At 48.6% G+C, this 12,348-nt stretch overlaps 1 long non-coding RNA gene across 1 annotated transcript in view; it reads left to right on the top strand.

The window, feature by feature from the left end:
- LOC129402393 (uncharacterized) overlaps positions 1–10,388 on the top strand; it is a 30,109-nt gene extending 19,721 nt beyond the window's left edge. The window contains exons 2-3 of the long non-coding RNA XR_008628651.1: positions 8,799–8,874; positions 9,265–10,388. This is a non-coding gene — a long non-coding RNA (uncharacterized LOC129402393). The remainder of the gene's footprint in view (positions 1–8,798; positions 8,875–9,264) is intronic.
- Positions 10,389–12,348: the final 1,960 nt, after the last annotated feature.

Below are 12,348 nucleotides of genomic sequence, written 5' to 3'. Positions count from 1 at the left end.
AAAAATGTATTTACTTTTTAATTAGTGAATCACCATGAGGGTACAGTTACAAATTTATACATTTTCCTGCTCTTGTTTCTCCCATACAATGTTCGAGAACCCATCCCTTCACCAGTGCCCATTCTCCACCACCAATAAACCCAGCATCCCTCTCACCCCCCAATCCCATCTCCCCCGACCCCACCCTGCCTCTGTGGCAGGGTATTCCCTTTTGTTCTCTCTCTCCAATTGGGTGTTGTGATTTGCAATAGGGGTGTTGAGTGGCCATCGTGTTAAGTCTCTAGTCTACTTTCAGCACGCATCACCCTTCCCTTGCGTTTCCACGTTATCTTAAGTAACCGGCTACACACACTTCACCTGGGAGTTGGGTAGGAATGCATGAGACCTCCCCCCCGCACACACATACATCTCTCTCTCACACACACACACACACTCACACACACACACACCGTAAGTGGTGCACCCAGTGACCCAAACATACAAGGCAGGAGTGTTGGGACACCTCTGGACCTTTACACCAGTGTCTGGACCTTCATGTCACATCTCTGGACGCTTCACTTTCTGAGGATGGGAGGTGAGGGGCCTGGGGCCACTCCTGGCCTTACAGTTCAACACTTAGAGCATCGTTGTTGGTGTCAGAAGAGCTGGGGGACCACCAAGACTAGCCCCCTAGTGGGACGCAGGGGTCCGAGCAGTGCCAGGGAACCAGCTTGGGTGCGGCCACCAGTTTAAGTTCCAGCCCTGGGACCTCTCTCCCTGTTCCCCATCCCTTGCTGGACTCTGTTCCCTGTGCTCATTCTCGCAACCCCCACCCAGTACTTGGGGAAGGTCACAGGGTCTAGGGAGAGGGGGTGCGTGGGGGTGAATATGAAGGTGCGTGGCTCTCTGGGGTGCTCTTGGGGGCAGGGAGGAAGGAAACTTTGGGAATGTCTAATCAGGAGTAATCATAGATGGAGCAGCCTTGGGATCAAAGTGGCAGGACAAAAGGAGGGGAGTGAGGAGAGGGTGCGGGGAGGGGAGCAGCCAGGACCCCCTCCCCCACATAGGGAGCTCTGATCGGGGGCTCAGGGGAAACTCCGAAGTCTCTGAAGCTACTGCCCATTCACCATGCACCAAAGGCACATGGGGGGTGGTGGCCGTGGGGGACTTTCAGATCAAGAGCAGCCCATTCTCCGTCGTGTTCCCATGGATAGACCAATCGAGGGAGAGTGTGTCAGTCTTTTTTTTTTCTTTTTGGGTCACACCCAGTGATGCACAGGGGTTACTCCTGGCTCATGCATTCAGAAATTACTCCTGGCGGTGCTTGGGGTACCGTATGGGTTTCTGGGAATCGAACCTGGGTTGGCTGCCTGCAAGGCAAATGCCCTCCCTGCGGTGCTATAGCTTCCACCCTTGAGTGTGTCAGGCTTAAGGGCTGGTCTAATAGAGTCATTTACCGCATGTTCCATGTGAAATTTGGGGCTTATCATCCCCCCCAAATCTCACGGGTTACCTGAAGCTCTAAGTTAACTTTGAAATTTTATCTGGTGTCTCTCCATGCATGCGGGTCAGTGTCACAAACACGACAAAAGAGGTCAAGGGAGCCGTGTGATGGTGACTTGGTCATCCCGGCTGGGAGTCCCCCAGGAGGTCCCTGCGGGTCTGGGTCAATTTATTTGGAGTCTTTATGACTCCAGAAAAGTCTTACCTAGCTTAAATTTTTTATTTTTAAAATTCATTATTATTTCACGGGGAGTTTGGGGGTCCTCCCCTGACGGTGCTCAGGGCTTCTCCTGGCTCTTTGCTGAGGAATCACTCCCAGTGAGCCTCGGGGAACTGTATGCGGTGCCAGGGATCAAACTCAGGGTGGCGGTGTGCCAGGCCGGTGACCTCCCTGCCCGTCACGACTATTCACTGTGAGGTACGGTTACAGGCTTAACAAACTTTCGTGCTGACGTTTCAGTCATGCAATGCTCGAGTACCCATTCCTGCACCGTGCCCGTTCTCCACCACCAACGTCCCCAGGATCCCTCCCGCCACCCCACCCCCTCCCCCACCTCCCTCTGTGGCAGGCACGGTCCCTTTTAGTCTCTCTCTCCTTTTGCTCACGGAGTCTTTAGACCAAATGGAACCGCACAGTCCAGGAGCTGGCTTGCAGGGGGAGAGGGACCGCCCCTGGCATGTGGGAGCCCTGGGCCTGATCTCCGGCATCACACACTCCCCGGAGCACTGCCCAAAGCGAGAGTCGGGGAGCATGCCGGGGTTTGCCCAAACCAAATATCCATGTGACCGGACAAAAACGAAAAGTCCTTTGCTTTGTGAAGACGGCCTATGACATCCTCTGGAAAACGAAGCCAAAAGATCCTTGGGGTGGGCTGAGTCGCCCTTGTAGACTGACCTTGAGGCCGGCCGCCTCTCCTCTGCTGTTTACTCTTCTCAGCCTTTCCTCTAGGCCTGGAGGCGACCCCAGCACTCGGTTGCATCTCTGTAACCATCTCTTGCAGAACCCACACTTCCAGAGAAGGTTCTAGAATGGGATTTGTGTGTTTGTGTTTTCTAATGTGGGAGTGGGGGGAGGAGTACTGGCCACAGGCCATTTGAACAGCTTCTCTCTTGCCCTCAGGATCACCTGACATGGCATGTTAGAAGAATGACAGCCAGAGTATTTTAAAATTAGGACCGTTTGTGGGGGCGGGGGGAGCAGGTTCGAGCTGGCATTCAGCAGGAAATCGATCTTGCTCTCCCCCACAGAGACCTGAGTCAACCCCCTTCAAGGACTTGAAGATCTGGAGGTGAAAATCAGGAGGCAGTTTCCTGGGAGGGGATATCTGCAGATATGTTTCATGCCAGTAGCACGGATCGGCTCTGATAGGGCAGAGCAAACGGCTTTCAACCCGTATTCAATACGTTGATTCTAAATTATCCTTGGAGCAGACATTTCCCCCCATAGCCTCCCACCCCAGGGTTTAGGAATATATTTTGTGTTTCCTATGCCTTGTTTTTAGGAAAAAATGGGAAAGTATATCTGAAAAAGATTAAGTTTTTTTAAAGTTTTTTTTTTAAAACACATCAGCGGTTTTATTGAAAGAGTAACAGCCTGTGGGTTTATTTTATGACACTCTCCAGTGAACTAGAATTAGAGTTGTCCACCTGGTTGGTTTGCAATTTTAAAAACTTTTTCCTGGGGCTGGAGCGATAGCACACAGTAGGGAGGATGTTTGCCTTGCATGTGGCTGACCTGGGTCCGCTCCCCAACATCCCTGATGGCCCCCTGAGCAGGTAGGGTAATTCCTGAGTGCAAAGCCAGGAGTAATCCCTGAGCATTGTTGGGTGTGCCTCCCCCTCGAGTCCCCCCCAAAAAAAGGAAAACACGCCCAAAATGGTTTTACCAACATGTGGGATAGTGAATTTAATGTGTGTGTGTGTTTTATTTGTACTAAAGAATATATTCTGTAGGTTTTGTATTTCTTAGTTTATAGATTTGTAAAATCTGTGACTGTTTGTGAAAAACCTCAGGTGATAAGAAATCTAAATGCTCAATCAAAGGGTGCGGGGGGGGAAAGGAACAACCAAGAAAATCTACCATTACAGACAGAATGAAACTAATCGACTCAAAATTAATCAGAATAGAAAACAGTAGCTACATTCGAATTACTCACTGAGATATATCAGAATGAATTTTTAAGATATAAGTGAATTAGTAAAATCTAAAATTTATTTATTTATTTTTATTTTTTTAAATTTTATAAGTTAGTCCACAATATTTGATTACATTCAATATTCAAACACCAATCTCACCACCATTGCACCTTTCCACCACCAAATTCGGGATGTTTCCATCCCAAATCCCAATCCCTGTCCCAAAACACAACCGAAAGAATATGTTTTGTATTGTCTTTTATGAAGAACTGCTGAACATGCTTACAAAAAAGTGTTCATATAGGAAACAGTGTGAAGATTGTTCCATTTTGGCAGGAGCCATTAAGACATTCTATAGGCTATCACTAACATGTTGTTAAAGTTTGGGTGATGTGAGCTTTGTAAACCTAAAATTTAAATTGTGACTATAAGTGGCAATATGAAATGCTGCCTTATAAGCAGAGTCTCTACATTAAATTAACTTCTCTGTGAAAGGTACATAATTTGTCCATCAACACTTGAAGTCAAACTACTTGGAACCGCTGTATATTTTATTAAAAAATGTAATAACCTTTATGAGTTGAATTTTTAAATACATTATTGCACTACTGACACATGGATAGTATAGGAGATTTAGGATATAGAGAGAAGCAAAAAGAAGTTAAAAGTCAAAGGGATTTGAAGCAGAGAGAAACACTGAACTTTATTTCTATTTCTGATAAGATTTATTTTTTGAAATGTTATTGCCCAGGTTTTTTTTTTTAAATTATCATTTTGTTTGTTCATTTGTGTGTAGAATGAGGAAGGTGACTGGGAGGAAGAAGAAGGAAGAGATTTTGCAGTGACTGATAATAGTAACAGATGAAGCCAAGAACTGTTCGGCAATTGCTTCCACTGTGTTTTCTGTGGCAGATTTAAATCCTCATTAGAAAACATCACCCCTGGAATGGTCTCTAGCAGAGTCATAGAGATATGTACACATACATAATTTTTATGGGGGTTAAAAAATACATTTTGGCATGACTTCAAAATGAATGAATAGAACACACTTTTCCTTGGTCGCCGTGATGCATTTTAGAAACACTGGACATTTTCATCCTTAGCATTTGAACCACACAACTAAATCCTGCCGACTCAGTCACCGACACTAGCAACAAAATCCTCCCTCTTTCCAGGGTCGGGAAGTGGCTTAGCTTCAGGGTCGCTTCGTAGAGGCTTGTGTGATGAAGGAGAAATAGTCAGAATTTAAACAAATTTACCCACGTGCCGGGGGGTGGCTCTGAGACTCCAAGCCTGAACTGAAATGTGCAGCTAAAATGAAACAAAAACAAAAATACAAAAACCAGCCTCACCTACGTGCCCCGTTCCTGAGAGTAAAGCCAGCACCGCGACACCCCAGAAACAAATCTCTCTGGGCTTTGTAATCAGAAAAGATTTGCCGAAACAGGCATGAAAACAAGCCCAGAAATAGTGGCGGCACCTTCCAGCTGGGCGTGTCCCCACGCTGCAGGCAACGCGGGATATTAATTTCACAGTTTTTGCAGATAAGTTTAAACATAGGAACATGTCACAAATAAGCGGCAGTCTCCGCGAGGCTACCTCAGCTGGGAGTTCGCAGTCTGCAATTTTTAAATTCAGCCCTTTCCCCAAGGACCAATCAATATTGGTGGCAATTATTCTTAGTACACAGTCCAAATGAAATGTGTGTGTGTGTGTGTGTGTTTTTCCTTTTTTTTTCATCAAGGTGGGAGATTGTGATATAGAAATAAGCAAATTCCCCTGTGGACGGCAATTGGATTGCTTACCAGCTGCACCCAGACCGCTATGGGTCTCTTCGTCTGTTTCTGGGGAACAGTCCAATAATGACCCCATTATTTTAACCCTTCATTGTGAGTTGTCTGCATTGCTTAGCTGGGGGAAACCTCCCAGGTGTCCAACAAAGAGGGGAAAAAAAATCTTTAAGAAGAGAGATAGAGAAAACAAAAAAATGAAAAAAAAAAAAGATGAACACATGAAGAGCACCTCCCAAATCAGCAGCTGGGAGCTTTGCCTTATACACAGGTTTTATTTACTGCTGGTTTCTAAGCCACAACCTCTAGAGGGCCAAAGCTTGGGACACGGGGGATGTTTTCATAAAGCAGAATCAGTTTACATTCTAGAGGGAAAGGTGGTGAAACCCTTAAAAAAATTTTTTTTTTCTTCCCTAAAAGGTGGAGATAGAATTAGACAAATACTGAGAGTTGTATGCTTGGAAACGTGAGTTACTGTTTGAAATTTGACGCGGGGGTGTCTACGGGATGGCAGAGGTGGGAATGAGGAGCAGCAAGTCAGAAAGGGGAGACGTTAAACCTCAGAAGGGCAGTGCAAGGTCCCCATCTTGGGGGGGGGCATGTTCAAGTTTGTCCCGAACACCTGGGATTTGGCAGTAATACTAACGACTCGAGAGTCACTTAGGGGTGACCAGAGGAGGGGGGGGGAATGTACAGGGCCACAGCACAAATTACGCCGGGGGTATGTTGTGAGTGCTTGGTGGGCCTTGATGCACTTTCAGTTTGGCTCCAAAAGTGCCTTGTCCTTCCATCCTCCCATGGTGCTTAGTGTCCAACCCATCCACCTCTTTAAAAGCCCGAAGAGGTGAAGAAACTCAAATTACTCAAAGGCCCTTTTAGGTTAGCTGATGGCCAAGGCGAAGCAAAGGATTGTCCCCTGCTTCCACCTGTGTTTGCACACGGCCGGGTCTCCTCCTGGTAGGAAAAATAAATAAAAGGCACAAGAAATGGAAAACTCTGGAAAATAGCCAAAGATGTAAGCAAAAAAGATCCCTAATTAAAAAAACAAAACAAAACAAAAAAACCCAAAAAACCAATCTCTGGGTTCCTTCTGTCAACCCACCAATCACTTTGGAATTAGTTTTTTTTTTTTTTTTTTTTTTTCATTTCTCTTTCTGGAATTTGCTGATTTCAACTCTCTGAGTTAGAAATGAGAATGAACCAAAAGGCAACGTGAAGAGGGTTTGAAGTCAGAGAAGTCGATTGTGGGAAGTTTCTCCTTGTTCTTTTTCATCAAGGGGTCAACTAGTATTTTCTTCCTTGGCGTGTGAAACACTCATCAACCGTTCCCATTGTAGGGTTTGTGTGACAAGTCACTCCCTCGCAGCCTCCCGGAGACTTACTGAACTCAGTGGTACCTTTTCCTTAGCAGACAGGCTCTTCCTTGAGGTGGATTATCAGAGATAATTTGAAGGGCAACCCAGAGGGAGATGAGGAGCAGAGTGGGAGCGGAACGGAGGGTGCTGATTTAGGAATCCTTCTTGCTGGAAAAAAACCAGACACAGATGGAGGGATGCGTTCACACGGGGGCCCTGCACTCCGTTCTTTGCATCAGGACTCTCTCCTTTGTTTTCCCGGAGAGAGAGAGAGAGAGAGAGAGAGAGAGAGATCAGGGTCGCTGGGGCTTAGAACCAGGATTCTAACCCTCACCCAGGCATCATTTCTTCCCCCTCCTCCCCTCTTCGGCAAATGTTTTAGAATAAAGGTTCCTGATTGCGGTAGTGACTTGTGGTTAATATCATTAGACTTCTGGTTAGGATTAATGCTGCTAATTAGTTTCAGTCCTTGACTTTTTCCAATTAAAGCATAGAAGCTTTAGTGCTAAACACCTGGGCAGATTACCTAATTAGGCGACAGAAATATACAGAGCGGTTCGCAGGTAATTATTTTAACTTTCGCTGCTTTGTTTGTACTAAACACAGTGATGAAAGGGGACATCCGGGCATCGGGCATCATGGCTGCTCTTTCTCACTGCAGGTCCTCAGCAACGCCCCCCCCCCCCACACACACACCCTGCACCAAACACTTGGGACAGTCCTGCCTTCAAAGTGGACACGTGAGGACACGTAGTGCGGGAGTGATGGATTTGGTCCCCTCTGCATCAGCAACACCCAAGACAGGACAAACACAATGCTGGAAATGCTCATTCTTTGGGATGAGCCTAGTCAAACCTGGTCCTTTTTGGGAGCACCACTACCGTATTTCACTGCATAATCGCTGTGGATTTGGGGACTTCTTTTTTTTTCCCTTGGGGCTGGAGCAATAGTACCGCAGGTAGGAAGGGCATTTGCCTTGCACACGGCCAACCTGGATTTGATCCCCAGCACTTTATATGGTCCCCTGAGTGCCGCTAGGAGTGATCCCTGAGTGAAGAGCTGGGAGTAACCCCTGAGCATTACTGGGAGTGTCTGACCCCTGTCGCCCCCCACCAAATTTATTTTTGTGTTTTGGGCCACACCGTGCAGTGCTCAGTGCTCACTCCTGGCTTCTCACTCAGAGGTCACTCGTGAAGGTCTCTGGAGACCAGAAGGGATGCTGGGGATCGAACCCAGGCTGGCTGTGTGCTAGGCAAACAACCCACCCACTGTACTATCTCTCTAACACCCAAATATTTTTTTCTGTTTGCAAAAAAAAAATGTGGGGGCCAACCATTTTGTAAAGTTCTGGTGCTTGATTTTTTTTTTCATTGAACCATGTGAATTACACAGTTACAAAGATATTCATGATTGAGTTTCAGGCATATAATGTTCCGACACCAATTCCTTCACCAGTGTCCACTACTCTCCACCAGTGTCTCAGCCCCCCTCCGCCCCCCACGGCCTGCATCTATAGCCGACATATTTTTTCTTTTTTCTTTTTCCTCTCCCCTCTCCTGCCCCTTTAAGGCACTGTGAGCTACGATACTGTTACTGATAGGGTGTCATATGTGTCAATTTACCTCCTTTCAGCACCTGTTCCTGGTCCAGAGTGACCACTGCCCTCTCTCCTTGTCACAGTGGTCCCTCCCCGCCGCCCCCATGGCAAGCTTCCTACTAAGTATCAGTTCTCCTGCTCCTCATTTATGTCGCCTGTGGGTTTTAGTTCCACCCCTTGAAACATGATTTTTTTTTCTTTTTGGGTCACACCTGGTGATGCCCAGGGGTTACTCCTAGCCTTGCACTCAGGGATTACTCCTGGCGATGATGCTCGGGGGACCATATGGGATGCTGGGAATCGAACCCAGGTTGGTCACGTGCCAGGCAAATGCCCTACCCACTGTGCTACCACTCCAGCCCCCTTGAAACATGTTCTAACCCCCCCTTTTTAACATAAAAAAACCCATACAAATAACTGGGTGTTTTGTTTCTGCAGTGGAATAGACGCTCTTGTCCACAGACCCGAGGCTGGGAGGGCTCCACGCATCCATTCTCTGGCTTAGAAGTCAGAGGTGAGTGGCTGACGAGGGGACCAGAGTGGGAAACGCGGCCTCCTGCGGTTCCTTCCACCTACAGTGTGGCCATGACTGCCCAGAGTGTTGCTCCGGGCAGGATGAGGTGGAGTCCAGCAGAGTGTCCAGCTCGGAAGACACCAGGGACCCACAGGTCCCCTGGGCCTCTGAGGCCGCATTGGAAGCTGGTGACAAATCTCCAGGCACGGTCACCACTGACCTTCATCACCTCGGTTCCATGCCTGCTACTTTCTGAGCAAGCGTTGGTGCTCCTCTCTCCGGCCCCCGCCCCGCCACGTTCGCATCTGAGCACCCCCGTCTCCCCTTGGAGGATGCCCCTGCCCTGAAGCCTTTTCAAGAACTCTGATTTCTCTCTCCTTCTGCTCCCAGGCGCCTGTCTGTGCCGTGCTTGGCAAAGGAGGGACCGAACTCTCACAGGAGACCCTTTGCCTCGTGTCCACACTCATTTGCTCAGCGAACATTCACCAACTTGTCTTGATGTGTGCCAGGCGCTCTGGCGGGCACTGACACTTCCCTGACAGTCACCCCGCTCCACAGGGCTAACACAGAGGGAGAAGGCGGGCAGAGAGCCCGGAGCAAGCCCGCCAACCAGCTCATTTGGTGAGGAGATCTGGGAAAGGAAAGAATCTCTTTGGTGGACAGGCCGGAGAGGTCGTTCAGGGGTTAGAGCACAGGCCTGCCATATGGCTCACCCTGGTTCCGTGCCTGGCACTGCACAGGGGCCCCTGAGCTACCATCCAGGGTCACCCCTGAATACTGCTGCGCGTGGCCTCAAGTGACAAAGGAAAATAAAAGGGTGTCACCAGAGAGTGAACACTCTGCTGTCACCATCATTCCATCAACTCGTCTCCTCATGTCTATGAACCAGGAACCAGAAGGAGTCGCACCTAAGGGGAGAGAAGTGGGGCCCCCCAGGGGAGAGAAGAAGTTCCACCTGAGGGGAGAGAAACTGGGTCCCCCCTGAGGGAGAGAAGTGGGGTCCCCCCTGAGGGGAGAGAAGTGGGGTCCCCCTGAGAGGAGAGAAGTGGGGTCCTGCCTGAGGGGAGAGAAGCGATGTTCCACCTGAGAGGAGAGAAGCGGGGTCCCTCCTGAGGGAATAGAAGTGGGGTCCCTCCTGAGGGGAGAGAAGTGGGGTCCCACCTGAAGGGAGAGAAGAGGGGCCCCAGCGGACAGGGAGCCTGCCAGGGCTGCCCCTGCTCACACCAGGCCTGCTCCATGCTGATCTGTAGCATGTTGGCTGTCCCCTCTCTGTGTCACAGCCACGAGAGCACCTAGAGAGGGGCCCCTCGGCCCTGGGCTGCTTCCTCAGTGGGACTCAGCCCCAACCCCGTGTGGCCCCTGCCCTCTCTCAGTTGTCCATCAGGGGGTGCCCTCTCAGTCGCCCGTAATTCTCCACTCAGCTTCCTCTGCTCTATGTTCCTGGTGTTTTCCTGCCAGGCGTCACCCGGGCCTCGGAAGGCTCTCACCTGGCTCGGACCACCCCTCAAGCAAGTGCCTGCCTTCCTCGCCCCGCCCTGCCTCCTTGGCCAGATTTGTGTAAAAAAAGAAACAAAAAATAAATTACTTATTATAGTTCGGGTCATGTGTCTGCCCCAGTGGCCTCACTTCCCGTCATTCAAGTGTCCAAGATCCTTGGCCACGGCCTTGACGTTGCCACCCGCCTGCCTCCCACCACGCATCCTCCCTCCTGCGGTTTTTCGTTTCTATACTCCAGGGCCAAGGGCTTGTCATCCTGTGACACCTGTCATTCCCCTGCTTGTCACTGTGCCCGCTACAGGTAAGTGAGATAGTCCAGTATATGATCCGTCCTTCCCCGGCTCCCTCATCTAACCTGACACCCTCACCCTCACTGCCTACAGGCTGTAGAGAACAGAATTTCCCTCCTGCTCTCTCTCTCTCTCTCTCTCACTCTCTCTTACTCTCTCTCCCTCCCTCCCTCCCTCACTCCCTCCCTCTCTCTCCCTCTCTTCTTTCCTTCCTCTCTCCCTCCCTCCCTCCCTCACTCCCTCCCTCTCTCTCCCTCTCTTCTTTCCTTCCTCTCTCCCTCCCTCCCTTCCTCTCTCCCTCCCTTTCTTTCTTTCTTCCTTTCTTTCTTTCTTTCTTTCTTTCTTTCTTTCTTTCTTTCTTTCTTTCTTTCTTTCTTTCTTTCTTTCTTTCTTTCTTTCTTTCTCTCTCTTTCTTTCTTTCTCTCTCTCCCTTCCTTTCTCTTTCTTTCTCTCTCCCTCCCTTCCTTCCTTCCTTCCTTCCTTCCTTCCTTCCTTCCTTCCTTCCTTCCTTCCTTCCTTCCTTCCTTCCTTCCTTCCTTCCTTCCTTCCTTCCTTCCTTCCTTCTCCTCCCTTTCTCTTTGCCTTGTGAACATTAAGGCTTCAGGCACCCAATGTTCCAACCCCGCACCCTCGACCAGAGTCTCTGCCTCCCCCACCACTACCTCAGTGCCCCTCCCTGCCTCCAAATACTCAGCTGCTCACCCCTGATGAGCTCAGTTCCCAGGTTTGGACGCCTTTGCCATTTGTTACTCAGGCGCTATGTTCCTCTGTATCCTGCATAGAAAGATGAGCGACATCACAAGCGCCTCTCCTTGTAACTTCACTCCACACAGGCTCTCCCGATCCATCCACACAGCAGCCAATTGCAGGATTCCACCTTTCTTTATGGCCGCATAGTATTCCCTGTGCATCTAACCAGAGCCTTTTCTGTCATGGACATTGGCACTGTTTTGGTGTCCTGGCCGTGGTCCCCGGTACTGCCATGAGCAGAGGTGTGTGCCTCTGTGTTTCTTCTGTGTGTGACTCAACAACTTAACTAAACTCCAACCCTCAAGACCACCTTCCAGTCTGGCTCTGAATTACTCCCCTCCTTTTATTTATTTTTGGACCACATGCTGCAAGGCTCAGCACTTACTCCTGGCTTTGTGCTCAGGGAACACTCCTGGTGGTGCTCAGGGGCTGCTTTTTATATACATACTTTTAATTTTAATATATTTTTAATTTTATTTTTTATAAAGTTGTTCACAGTAATTTATTACGTTCAATATTCCAACACAAATCCCACCCACCACCATTACGCCTTCCCACCACCGTTATTTAGGGTTTTCCCAAGCCTGCTCCAGTAGTAGGCCCTAAATAATTTATTTCACATTGTTTGTTGTGAATAATTCGCTAAAAATGGTCAAAAAATGTTTTCTTAGAATAACGCATGTGAAGATTGTTGTATCTCACCCTGGAGCCATTAATCCCTTGTATAAGAGATTACTAACATTTTGTTACAGGTTGAGCTGTGTGGGCTAATGTGTATATATATATATATTTTTTCCAATTAATTAATTAATTATTTTAACGAGATTGGCTGCCTTCTACTTTACGCCCATGCAATGTGGCATGCTACTCCTGGTACATCAGTGGCATAGAGTGTGGGATTCTGTGTGGCGCTGGGAATTGAATTCGAATAGTGCCT

The sequence above is a fragment of the Sorex araneus genome, chromosome 2, assembly GCF_027595985.1.
Source record: "Sorex araneus isolate mSorAra2 chromosome 2, mSorAra2.pri, whole genome shotgun sequence".
Lineage (NCBI taxonomy): Eukaryota > Metazoa > Chordata > Mammalia > Eulipotyphla > Soricidae > Sorex > Sorex araneus.
This window is presented reverse-complemented; position numbering and strand designations above follow the sequence as displayed.